This window comes from Pyrgilauda ruficollis, unplaced genomic scaffold, assembly GCF_017590135.1.
Source record: "Pyrgilauda ruficollis isolate IOZ18807 unplaced genomic scaffold, ASM1759013v1 scaffold106, whole genome shotgun sequence".
Taxonomy (NCBI): Eukaryota; Metazoa; Chordata; class Aves; order Passeriformes; family Passeridae; genus Pyrgilauda; species Pyrgilauda ruficollis.
The window spans coordinates 1,776,667-1,789,066 of NW_024508766.1; positions in this window are offsets into that span (position 1 = coordinate 1,776,667).

The window sequence follows — 12,400 nt, forward strand, 5'->3', positions numbered from 1 at the left end:
GCTTGTCTGCCATTGTCACCTGCACAATTCTCACTGGCAATCACCCTTCTGCCCTACCACTGTGTGTCTGCTGCCATGTGTGTGATGAAGAAACCTGCTGTGTACCAGGGATTCTCCATATGGTTTTTCTTTGTTGTTACCTAAAAGCAGTAAAACCCCAGTATAATGGACCCTTGGCAAATAAAAGAAACTGCCAGAAGCGGCATGATAAAACACAACTAACAAATGGACCATTACTAAAGAAAAAAGTGTTTTAGTAAAAAATTTGCTATTTTCCTCCTCATTTGGTTTCTGACAGGCATATATAAAATCATTCAAAAGAATTACTTAAGATGAGTGAAGCACACTTTACAGTGTTTATGAACATCTTCTCAGGAGAGCACTATATTCAAATGAACAGGGTTGGGCAGAGGAAGGGCTTCCTGCAATGGCCCCTCAAGGCCCAGGGCAATATTGCATTAAGATAAATTCCTGTGGGTTTGGCCACATGCCTAGAGACAAAGGCATGGGAGTGCCTCTGCAGCCATTCCCACTTCCATGGGGAGGCAGGTTTTGCTGCTGCCATGCAGCTGGGCCTGGGTCCCCAAGTAAGAGGATTGTTTTGTGCTGTAAGCTGACTCTCTGTGCCCAGGGGTTGTGGTGCTCAAAATCAGGCAGAGAGGGTCAAGATATGCTTGACTGCTGAAGTGGCTATTGGAGAAAGCAAGCCTGCTTTCTCCCCAGCTCACAAGGAACTGACAGCTTTTGCTCAAACAAAGGGTGATGATTTTGCTCAAGCAAAATGGTGATGACATGAGCTGAGAGGTAGTTGTCCTCTCCTGCTACACCAGGGACCTGCTGGGTAACTCTGGAAGGAACAAGGCTGCACAGAGAATCTTCTGCCACAAGTCTGTCTGGACAAATATATTGGGTCTGAGCACCATGGAACATAAACCTGAAAAGCAAGGCTGAGGGGGAGGACATTTTACATGGACACAGATCCTAAAAGAAAACTAGTGTAAATATGACCTGCATCTGCATTTGGTTGATAAACATCTTTACTACATGCTCTGGGCAATCTCTAGTCTGCTTGCCATGAATTCAGCTGCAGGTGGCACTCCTTATGACAAAGAAGCCATGAATCTGTGATAATATCAGAAAAAATAGTGGAATTAAAAAGTGGAAAATGGAATTAAATGGGAAAAAGATGGATAGGAAAACAGGATTAAACTTTCCACTGTGCCCTTCTTCATCAAGGGGACTCAGTAACTCCATTTACTAATAACTGAGCCCCACTCCTTTCTGATGGAGAATTTAGATGTGTTGGTTTAACAAATAGAGTCCTGCTAAGAGGGGAAATTATCATGAAGATTTAAAGCATCATGTTTAGTCATGATTTAAATCAAAAAGCAGAAAGCTTGAGTTTAAATTATTGCTTATATTTTGCTATGTGTTTCATTTTTTTTTCTTTAAAAAAGTCTGATTCTCATTTGCAGATAAAATCCAGCATATCTTTTGGCTGAGCTAGGGATACACTCAGACCCACAGCTATTTTTCACTCATTTGCAAGGTTTGACATGTTTATTCAGATAAAAAATTTTTACTTTCTTTATGATTCTGGAGGCTGATGAAGAGCCATTTGTTTCTCCTAGTTAGTTGTTCTTATGAGCTTAATTAAACTTCTGGGAGAGAACTGGGGTTTAGTTAGCCTGCAAACAGCCTTTTAGCTAGGGTATTGTATGTGTGAAGAATAGTACCTAATTTCTTCTTTTTGCTTTCATATTTTCATAGAGTGAATAGTGCAAAAGGGAAGGTTTATCAAAATATGTCCAACATTTAAAATTAAGTGATTTGTTAAACAAAAGTAATATGATCCTTAGCCAGTTATTTGAATTTAGCTCCTGGTCAGAATGACCTCGAGATTTTAACAGTAATAAATCTCATTTTACGTCTTGTTTACATTCATAGATTAGAAGAGGAAAATTAAACTTTTCTGCCCTTCCTTTTGCCTTCCAGTTCTCAGCTTTGATCAGACAAATAAGTGATCCTGAATGAGGAAAATATTCTCTTTGTGATTTTGGAAGTGATTGCCCTCCCAAACTCACTTCACCTTTTCAAAACACCCCTTTCTCCAGGGCACAGTTAAGGATTTCCACTGGCTCAGGGTTCCCCTTTCTCTTCAAACATCAGCTCTAGTTTTTAAACTAGACTCACTTAAATTGGTATAAAGAGAAATTACTCATGTAATTTCATGTACATAAATGAAAAAAAGTATATTTTCTGCCTTCTAGTGAAGAGACGGAAGGACTGGTGTTTCCTGCAACTGAGCTGTCCCAGAGAGGTGGATACGTTTTTCCTTCGAGCCCTTGTGCGACCTGAGCGATAAGTGGCTGCTGCCCTCATGGCAGAAGGGAAGCAGCCTCAGGTGGTGACAGTGGCATGTAATGTGGACAGCTGGCCATGAGGAGCCCTCTGTGCTGTCACCCATGACAGCACTGGACTTCCTTCAGGCAAGCAATCCCCATAAAAGGCCAACCTTGTATACTCCAAGTCATCAAAATGCTCTGCCTGTGTGTGTGTTGGGCTGCAGGGCAGGTGACATGGCAGACATAGCCACAGCAGCATGGCAAGGACAGTGGCCTTGGCTCTCTGAAGCCTAAGCATTCATTGTGCTGTCCACAAGTAATATGCCTCCCTGCACTTTTCTGGCAGAGATTGCACCTTCCTGGCCCAAACTTTAATGAAAATCTGAAACCTTAATGTGAAATGGGAAGTGGTACTTCCATTTCCTGTTACCTTGACCTGACCAGTTTGTTACCATGACTTGTTTCTGGGCTGATGAATGGGGAGTTCATAATCCAACTCAGTACTGCCAGAAGATGTGAGCCAATGTCCCAGCTCCTGGAGTCACAAGGTAGGAGTAGAACACCAGGTTTTCTTTTGTTTATTTTTCTTTTTAAGTGAAGGTTTTGAGAACATCTACTTGGAGAGGAAACCTGACCTCCCCTGTGGTATGGTCTTTCCTTCTCCCAGGCAGAGAAAACACACGCACTGCATTTTGAGAAAAGCAATGAGTTATTTTTAGCAGCTGAGGCTGAGAAAAGCGATTTCTCCATTTCCTTTAACAGAAACCTGTAGCTTAACTTCAGCTGAGGATCATGTGTAGAACATATAGGAATCTTTTCACCAGTACTTCACTGCAGCAGCAATAACTGCTTTTAAATTTTAGTGATCGTATTAAAAGAATATCAGGCTGAAACAGAAAATGTTTAACTGGTGCCCAATGATGTAACTTTTCCATTAAAAAAATTTGGATTATGAAACATGAGTATATAGGAAAGAAAGAAAGAAAGAAAGAAAGAAAGAAAGAAAGAAAGAAAGAAAGAAAGAAAGAAAGAAAGAAAGGAGAAAAATTGTACAGAGAATTATTGAATGTCTTGGGTTGGAAAAATTGTACAGAGAATCATAGAATGTCTTGGGTTGGAGTTAAAGACCATATAGTTGCAACCCCCCTTGCTGTGGGCACAGACACTTTTCTCTAGACCAGGTTGCTCAGAGCCCCATCCAACCTGGCCTTGAGACACTTCCAGGATGAGGCATCCACTTCTGTGGGCAACCTGTTTCAGTCTGTCACCACTCTTAAAGAAGTTCTTCCCAATCTCTAATCTAAATGTACTCTCAGTTTAAAGCCATTCCCCATTGTCCTGTCACAATATGCCCTTGTAAAAAGTCTCCCTCTATCTTTCTTGTAGGCTCCCTTCAGATACTGGAAGGCCAAATTAGTTCACCCCTAAGCCTTCTCTTTTCCAAGTCTCTCAGCATTTCCTCATAACTGAGTTGCTCCATCCACCTAGTCATTTTTGTGGTCTCCTCTGGACTCACTCCAGCAGGTCCATGTCCTTCCTGTGCTGGGTCCCCAGAGCTGGATGCAGGGTTCCAGGTGGGCTCTCAGCAGAGCAGAGGGGCAGAATCCCCTCCCTCCCCTGCTGCCCGCGCTGCTTTGGATGCAGCCCAGGACACGTTTGGCTTTCTGGGCTGGGAGTGCCCATGGCTGGGCCATGTCCAGCCTCTCAGCCACCCCAAGTCCATCTCACAGGGCTGCTCTCCATCCCTTTATCCCCCGGCCTATGTTGGTACTGGGGGTTGCCATGTAAAAGACCAGGTGCAGCACCTTGTACTTGTTAAAAATCATGAGGTTCCCATGGATCTCTTCTCCTATCTTGTCCAGGTCTCTCTGTACTCTATCCTTCAGGTGTGTCAACCACGCAAGCACTCAGCTTGGTGTTATCTGCAAATTTGTTTAGAATGCACTTGATCCCTTCTTCTGTGTCATTAATGAAGATATTAAATAGCACTGGTCCCCATATTTACCCCTGAGGGGCCACTTCATTGACGTCCATCAGGTCACTGAGCCATTGAGTACCTTCCTCTGGATGTGACCATCCAACCAATTTCTCATCCACTGAACAGTCCATACATCAAATCCATCTCTGCTCTCTGGAGTTGTGGGGAACGGTGTCAAAGGCTGTATCTGAACAGAAGTTCAAATAAGTGACATCTCAACTCTTCCCTTGTCCACTAATGGTCACTCCATCATTCATGGCCACTGGGTTGGTCAGGCAGGACTTGCCCTTGGTGAAGCTGTGCTGGCTGCCTTGAATCATCTCCCTGGTTGCCAGGGTTTTCCTTTCTACCCCTTTAAAAGATGGGTACAATGTTTTCCCTTTTCCAGTCACTGAGGACTTCCCCTGACTGCCAGAACCTTACAAAAACCATGGAGAGTGGCTTGCCAATAATATCAGCCAATTCCCTCAGGACTCTGGCATGCAGCTCATTGGCTCCCACAGACTTATGTACATTCAAGTTCCTCAGGTAGTCATAAGCCTGATCTTTACAGACAGTGGGAAGCACTTGACTTCCCCGGTTCCCCTCTTGCAGTTCATCCATTTAAGAAGTGTGGGAAGAAAGGTTACCATTGAATACTGAGGCAAATAAGTTACTGAGTAGCTCAGCCTTCTCTTCATCCGTTATTACCTGTGTTCTGGCATTATTCATCGGGGGTGGGGGGGGTGTGGTACACCTTCTTTGACCTTCCTTTTCTGGTTAATATACTTGTAGAAGCCCTTCCTGGTTCAGTTCCAGCTTTGCCTTGGCCCTCCCTTCATCCCTATACAACCAAACATCATCTCTACACTTTTCCAAGGTTACCTGTTCTTGTGGCTATTCTCTGTAGATTGCCTTCTTTCCCTTTAGTTTAATCATTTGTTCCCTCCCAACCCAGTCTCTTGCCATCCTTGCTGGATTTCTTTCCCTTCCTTGTACTCTGTGGAAGGTGTCTTTAAAGATCTGCCAGCTCTGTTCTGCTCTCTTGTTCCTGGGAGGGGCAGTCTCCCAGGTGGTCCCACTGACTGTATCCTTAAAGAGTTGGAAGTTTGCTTTCCTGAAGAAAGAACTTTGCACCTCACTTTACATGTATTCCTCAGGACTGCCAACTGCACTTTGATCAGTCAGCCTGTAGTACGCGCCAGCCATGAGGTTCCCTTTGTTGCCTCGGTCTCTGATCATGACAGATCAGCTTTCAACCTACTCATGGCTGTTCTTCAGACACAGCTCTTCACACTCAATCCAACTCTTGGTGTAGAGAGCAATCCCTCCACCTCTCCTTCCTTTCCTGTCTCTTCTGAACAGTCTGCAGCCATTGACAGTTGCAATCCAGTCATGGGATATATACCACCAAGTTTCAGTGATGGCAACAAGGTTATAACTTTCCAGCACCTTCTTTCCAGTTGGTGGCTTACAGTTTCTCCTGTTTGTTGCCCAATGCTATTTGCATTGGTGTACAGGCACTTCAGCAGGGCTGTCAGCCATGTCACCTTCCTACAGCAACAACTCTCAATTCCTCTGAAATATTTCTTTGGTGTTTCCCTGTTGGCTTCTGTTACCTCAGGGGTCCCTGGCTCATCCCTGTAACACTGCAAGTGTGCTCTTGTGTGTCTCACAGTTAAGAGTCACCAGCAGGCCTCTCTCATTAGCACCCTGTCCCTCTAACCTTTGCATCTCATCCCACAGCTCAGCAGGGACAAATCAGCCCTGTTAGTTCCTGAGCAAAGACTCCGCAGTGAGAAAGTGTGGGGGGCGAGTCCCGTCTGATGCCAGCGTGCCTAGTGCTGCATACGCCTTTGATTGTCAACACCACCAAAATTTTAGCAGTGACACCACCCCTGGAGCCCTGTATTAAGAGACTCAGCCAGTGGTGCTGCCTTCAGCTGCAAGTATGGAGGAGAATATAGCTTGTGTCTCAGATTTCCTTGCTAAATGTCCCAAGATCCCAAAAATCTTGACTTCCCTCAAACTCTATGTTGCCATTTCATCAGCCCCAATGAAGAAGATCAGTATTGAGTAATTGTCTTGGGACAAGTGTAAGCTTCACACAAGCCTTGCCTTAGTCTCAGATTTTGGCAGCAGTTTAAATGTAAGAAATTACTCTGGTCCACAAGTTTTAAGACTGGCATATCATGTCTATTTGAAAAATGAATTATTTATTGAATAGACAAGAGATAACAGATGAAAGAACTTAATCAGACTTACCTACTACAATATACAAAACTAAAAAGAACTATTCGTAGATTACAGCATAACGTAAAACAATGTACTATATCAAGGTACCTATATTAAAGCCAGCAAAAAAAAATAGTAATAATTAGGAGTCAAATGTAACTTAGCACTGTAACTACAACAATGTACACATATTCCTTTCACTTAACTGCTGGGGAGTAACGGGGAAGTAAGCACCCCTACTCATGGGAGAAACTCCACACATTTCCAGGGAAATGTGTAGAAGATTTCTGCTTTGTGAAAGTTTAGTGTCACTTTTATAATCATAAAGGGAGGTGTCTATTAGTTGGAAATCCAGCTTATCTTTCCAGATCTCACTTTAGCAGTGTGATATTTACTGGCGGCTGGGAGATGCCAGACCATTGTTAACCCTGTGGCACCAAAATAACTCACTACAAGACAGCTTGTCCTGTTTGAGTTATCTGACCTGTAAACAAACAACAGATAAGCTCTTGTGGGAGGTGAGATGCCCTGCTCAGTAGTAGTCTGGGGGCCTCACCTGGCTAGGAAGTTTCCTGCTGATGTCCTTAATCCAGGTCCCAGAGAGTCATCAGACACTCTCTAGAGGTTGGGCACAGTCAGCATATTGGGTCCTCTGTTTCCCTTGGAAGGGAATCACCTACAACTATAGCCCTTATTTTATTCCTCTTGGAAGTTGTTGTAACATGAGGAAGTACACATTTCTAATTGTGGTGACATCTCTGGTGTTAACAGACTTTCATCCTCCTCATCCTTTGGCTGGTCTTCCATCTACAAAGGCTCATAATTTTTGTGGAGATGCACCTCACTGGGGGAGTGAGGTAGGTGAAGAACAATTTGCTTGCACCCCAAGCATGGACTTACACTCCATTTGCTCCTTTGTTTACAACAACTACCTCCTTGCTGGAGAATGGACAGAGGATTCCCTTGATCTCGCATTATTTCTGGTGGCTGCTCCTGTCTCATGGAGGCCAGAACTTGGTTCCACCCATCTGTCACACTTTCTGGTGGTCCAATACTCCTTAAGCTTTCTACTTCATCCTGCAGCTACCAGGCTGAGCAGGTTATCTACCGGATCACATCTGACACAACTTCAATCTCTGCTACAATCCAGTGGAAAGCTTAGGCAGTCCCTATAGCCTGACACCTGGACAGCTGTGTGTTTTTTAGTGACCTCTGTCTGGGTTGCTGCCTCCTTTTTCACAAGCACAGGTGAGTGGACACCATTATCGAGCTCTTCCCAAGAGAGTGATGGACACCAGCTGGAGCTTTTGACTCCTTAGAGTAACTGAGTAAACTGCTGCAAAGCAGGTACTGTAGAGACCAATTATTCCTTTTCCAGGGTGTATGGACACGTTTTCAGCAAAACCAATAATGTACCAGATTACTTCTTTCTCAACAGTAACACCTTAGGACTTGCAAGTAAATTCTGCTGTTTTTTTCTAACTGATTTGCACTTGTCTAGCTATTCCTTTTAGGAGCTCCACCTCTTATGTACCTCTCTGATACTTCAAGCTTGTAGCTCTGTAACTCCACAGTCAGTGTTAGGTCAGCTTGTGCCTTTTGCAAGACCATGTAGAACTACAGGCAGTCCTCCTCCATGTAAGAGACTCAGCAGCTGCTTAGCATGAAAACCTGGCTTAAATTTAGTAAAAGAAAAGGATTAAGGAACCTTTCCATTAACAAACCAGAAAAAAACCAAATCAGCGGAAATAAAGACAAAGCAACCCAGCTTTAGACTATATTAAGCAGAAAGGTCTCTACTCCTTTCCTGTGCCAGTACCTTACAAAGTCTGAGGATAAAGCAGATCAGTTTCTTCAGCAGATCAGAAATATTGATGCAGTTCCCTTGCTTTCCTGGGAACAGTCTTTTTTGCTGTTTATCTACGGTTGCCCCTTCTGCCAGCTGTCTTGGCTGTCCCTACAGCACTAACCTGCTGAATTACTTTTCCTCCATAACCCCTGGCATTCCTTAGCTATGCTGTGCAGCATGTGCAGCTCACCCAGCTTTCTGGAGATGCCATTTCCTCCTGTAGCTTGTTGTGAGAGTATAAGGAAGAACTCACAGAAATAAGCACAAGTGACAGGCTTGATATTTAAGTGTGTTTTTTAAAAAAACTACCTCCACTCAGTCCCCGTATTTTTCAAGAGCCTTGAGGGTACTGCCAGCACCCTGTGTTCTTTAAAACAGACACACTGAGCTGGGCCCTGCTCCACTGTCTGACCCCATACAGATCACAGTGCTCTCCTAAGATTTGTTAGAAATCCTGTTAAAATGATCCATGGTGTTAACAGTTATGGAGCTAAAAAGGCCAGTAGTCATTTTTCTGGGAGCCTTCATATAGTGTGAAAATCTCCAAGTGCCTTCAAGCTGCTGTCACAAAGATGTCAGACACCACCTCTTGCAGCATGCTTGAAGAAATCTGCTTGGACATGCAAAGCACTGAATGGAAAGATTATCTTTGAGGCCAGACCTCCATTGCCAGGGTCAGATTAAGAATAACTGGGAGGTTCCTGGGTGCCTGGGCCATCCCTAACACCCACTGATCATAAGGCAGACCCCTTTGCAGCACTGCAGTGCGCTTCACTGCGAGGCATAGTTTCTCTAGACTACTTCTGCTTTGGGAGGTGAAGTTTACTACTTCAGTGCTGAAACTGGAGACTGGTGGCTGTGACCCTTCTGTTAGCACAGTCTGAAATCCTGTCTTGTGTGGGGCTGAGGAGCCAGCAGAGAAACTCAGACCTTCAAATTTTGGTAGGTGATGTTATAAGAAGTAGATGGTAAGAATCCAGGACACCTTTCTGGAGAAGAGGAACCCATGCAGAAAGGATTGGCTGTCGCCCATCATAATGGAACTTTTCTGCTGGCACAGGAAATGAGGGAAGTTGTAGAGGAGTACATAATCTCTGAGCTGGGAGCAAGCACTTTGTTCAGACTGGCATGGCCTACAACGGGGATTTGATTAACTCTTGGTGTGTCTAATTGTCCGTAGAGAAATAGAGAGCACAGTGACACTGAAAAATGGGTCACCTTCACTTCCAGCTACTTGGTGTGTGCCAGGAGACAGATCAAGGGCAAATTTTACAAGTGCCAGTCTGCATCAATGCCGGGAGCCTGAAAGCCTGAAGTGTTTGGCTCCATGGTTAATAAGAAATTAACAAGTTCCTATGACCAGATGGCATTCACTGGAGAACTGAGTGGGAGCTGTGGTGTGAACCCCTGATCTGCTGCCTGAGGTGCATAAACCCTCATTGCAAACAGCAAGGGTGTCAGGTGGCTGCTGGAACTACCAAGCAGTAACTGAGATGATGATAAAAGTCAAGAATAAAATCACAGAGCACATGGATAAACACTGTGTAGTGAGAAAAAAAGCCATGGTTTTGTAAAGCTGCCTCATTTGCCTGATGGGTCTTTGTGGAACATCCTCCAGAAAAAAAGTGCTGGCACCAGTTTATTCAGCATGTCCATCAAAATGCTGGAATATGATGTGAATGAGGAAATTTAATGCATTTTGTGCAGAGAATGCAGGTCTTTTCTCTTGTCTCCAAGAAAGCATGCTGGATACAGAGAATGGAAAGAAAAGAGCAACTAAAATGCCTGTGGAGATGAAAAAGTTACTTTCAAAGGACACTAAAAAGGTAGGAGCTATTAGTGTCGGACTGAACTGGAGCATATGAGACAGGCACGTGCAAAATCAGTAAAGAGGAGCCCAAGCTTAAAGTGGAACTCATCAAATCCTGCAACACTGGATCCAAGGGGGTGGTTTAAAACAGAAAAGAAAGAAAGTGCATCTGTACAGAGGAGTATACAGAGGGGAAGGGAATTCTTGGAACTTGTTGGCATAGGAGATTGTGACCGCAGACTGTCTCACAAAAAGCTGGAGAAACTCGTACAAGGGAATGGGCTTGTGCCTTTTGCTGATGCAACATTTCCTGCTGCCACAGCTGGAGACATGGTATTAGCCGAAAGAACTACTGCAGCAGCAGTAGTGTATTTTTTTTTCTCTCTTAACCATGTCTGCTCACTCCTGATCCCATATATTTTCTCCAACAAGTCACTCCTCCTTTAGGAGGCTCCTCTGAGGAGCTGAGTGATGGACAGTGTCAGATGGAATGAAGAGAGACACCCATATTGGACAAGATCCTATCTGGTCCCCAGCTGGATGGGGTGTCTCCCCTGTGGCTCTGTAGCTTTCTCAGCCCCACACTGCGCTGCAGACATGGATTGACGTGGTGTGGGCATCCCAAAGCACGTGCGCCATGCAGCACTGGAACAAGGCCTGCAGGGCAGGGTGCGTGAGCACGCGCCGGCTGGTCCCACGCAGCCCCTGGGACAAGCCAGGCCTACTTCACTCTGCGACCTTGCCTGACTAAATTGCTTTCATTATGGGCCTAAGAGCTGACCCAAAAAGAGGGTCAAGTTATTAAAAATAAAAAAGTAAGGGAGGATGAAACAAAACAGGGGAGGAAAGAAAGCTCTGGTCTCAAATGTTTGAGATGTCAGCCTCATAAATTCAGCATCAGCTTCCTTTGGTCCTCAAACCAAGTCAGCTCTAATGCTATTTGCAGATATAGATTGGTGTCTTTTTCATTACTGTTATCAAATGATGCATTTGTGGTGCAGCTTCAGAGCCCTTTCTGCCCTGGTAAGTGGATTATGCATCCTGGTGCCAGCACTACTTGAGCTATACTTTTAATACTAAAAATAACAAAGAAATAATAAAATACCTTCCAGGCTTTTAGATTTTCTTATTTTTCTTTTTCAAAGATCTAATTAAGATATTTATATCTCAACAGGCAGAAAGGACCTGACCCCTGCTTTGTTAGCAAAATGTGACAAAAAGCACTTTGCTTAGATTTTGCAATCACCGCTATTGTCAGCTAAACTTCTGGGAAATGGTGACACTGTTTCTTCTTGCTGCTCAAAGCTGAGCCAAGCTTCGCAAGATGAACATCCCCTCAGCAGGCTGGCTGGCTGCCTGATGTCTCTAAGGCGTTTTGCATCCCCCCACCAGCACTGGGTATGAGGGAGGAATTGCTGCCCCTTCCTAAGACTGCTGGAGTGGAAGTGGAGAGGTCCTTTGTCCCTCTCCCAGTGCACATCCAACCATATTGCATCCATACTTCCAGCTACAGGTGGCACGTTTTATGCCTGTGTTTGGCAGTTGTGCTGCTTGGAGATGCCCCAGGAAGAAGTGCATTGCCTTTGGAGCCCAACAGCAGTGTCATCTGTTTTGCTTTATATGAGTAGCAAACCTGACTGTGGCCCTTTAAAAGAACATTTCTCTCCCTCTAGGGTTATGTCACCATTGCCCAGTAGACAGGAGACATCAGCAGAGGTCTGAGCGCTCTTGAGTCTGATGAAGAATGGATAATTTTTCTCTACCAGAAATATACTAGAGCAACAGTAGGTATTTATGAGCCCATTTTTCACATTTTTCTGGGTCTGTCACATTATTTCCCTTCTTATTATATGCTTGCTTAAATCCTAACAATAGGGAAAGAAGCTGCATAGTTCTGAACTTACGTAGTAACATGGAAGCACATGGGACATAATCTCATGTGTGATCACAAGCACTAGCTAGTGCTGGAATCTCTGGGTCCACTCTGTCAGCACTTGTTCAGCCAGCAGAAGTAAACCTCATCTGGGAGGATTTTGGGAGTTCATTTACTTTCTACCTATCTGAAGCTCTGTAAGCCTGATGGTTTTATGTTCTATTTTTAATTTTTTTTTGTATTTCTCCTCAACTGCCTATGATTCTTCCAATGTACGCGTGAGATCCACCTCAAATCCTGATTTCTGCCATGACCTGTGTTCTCTCCACCC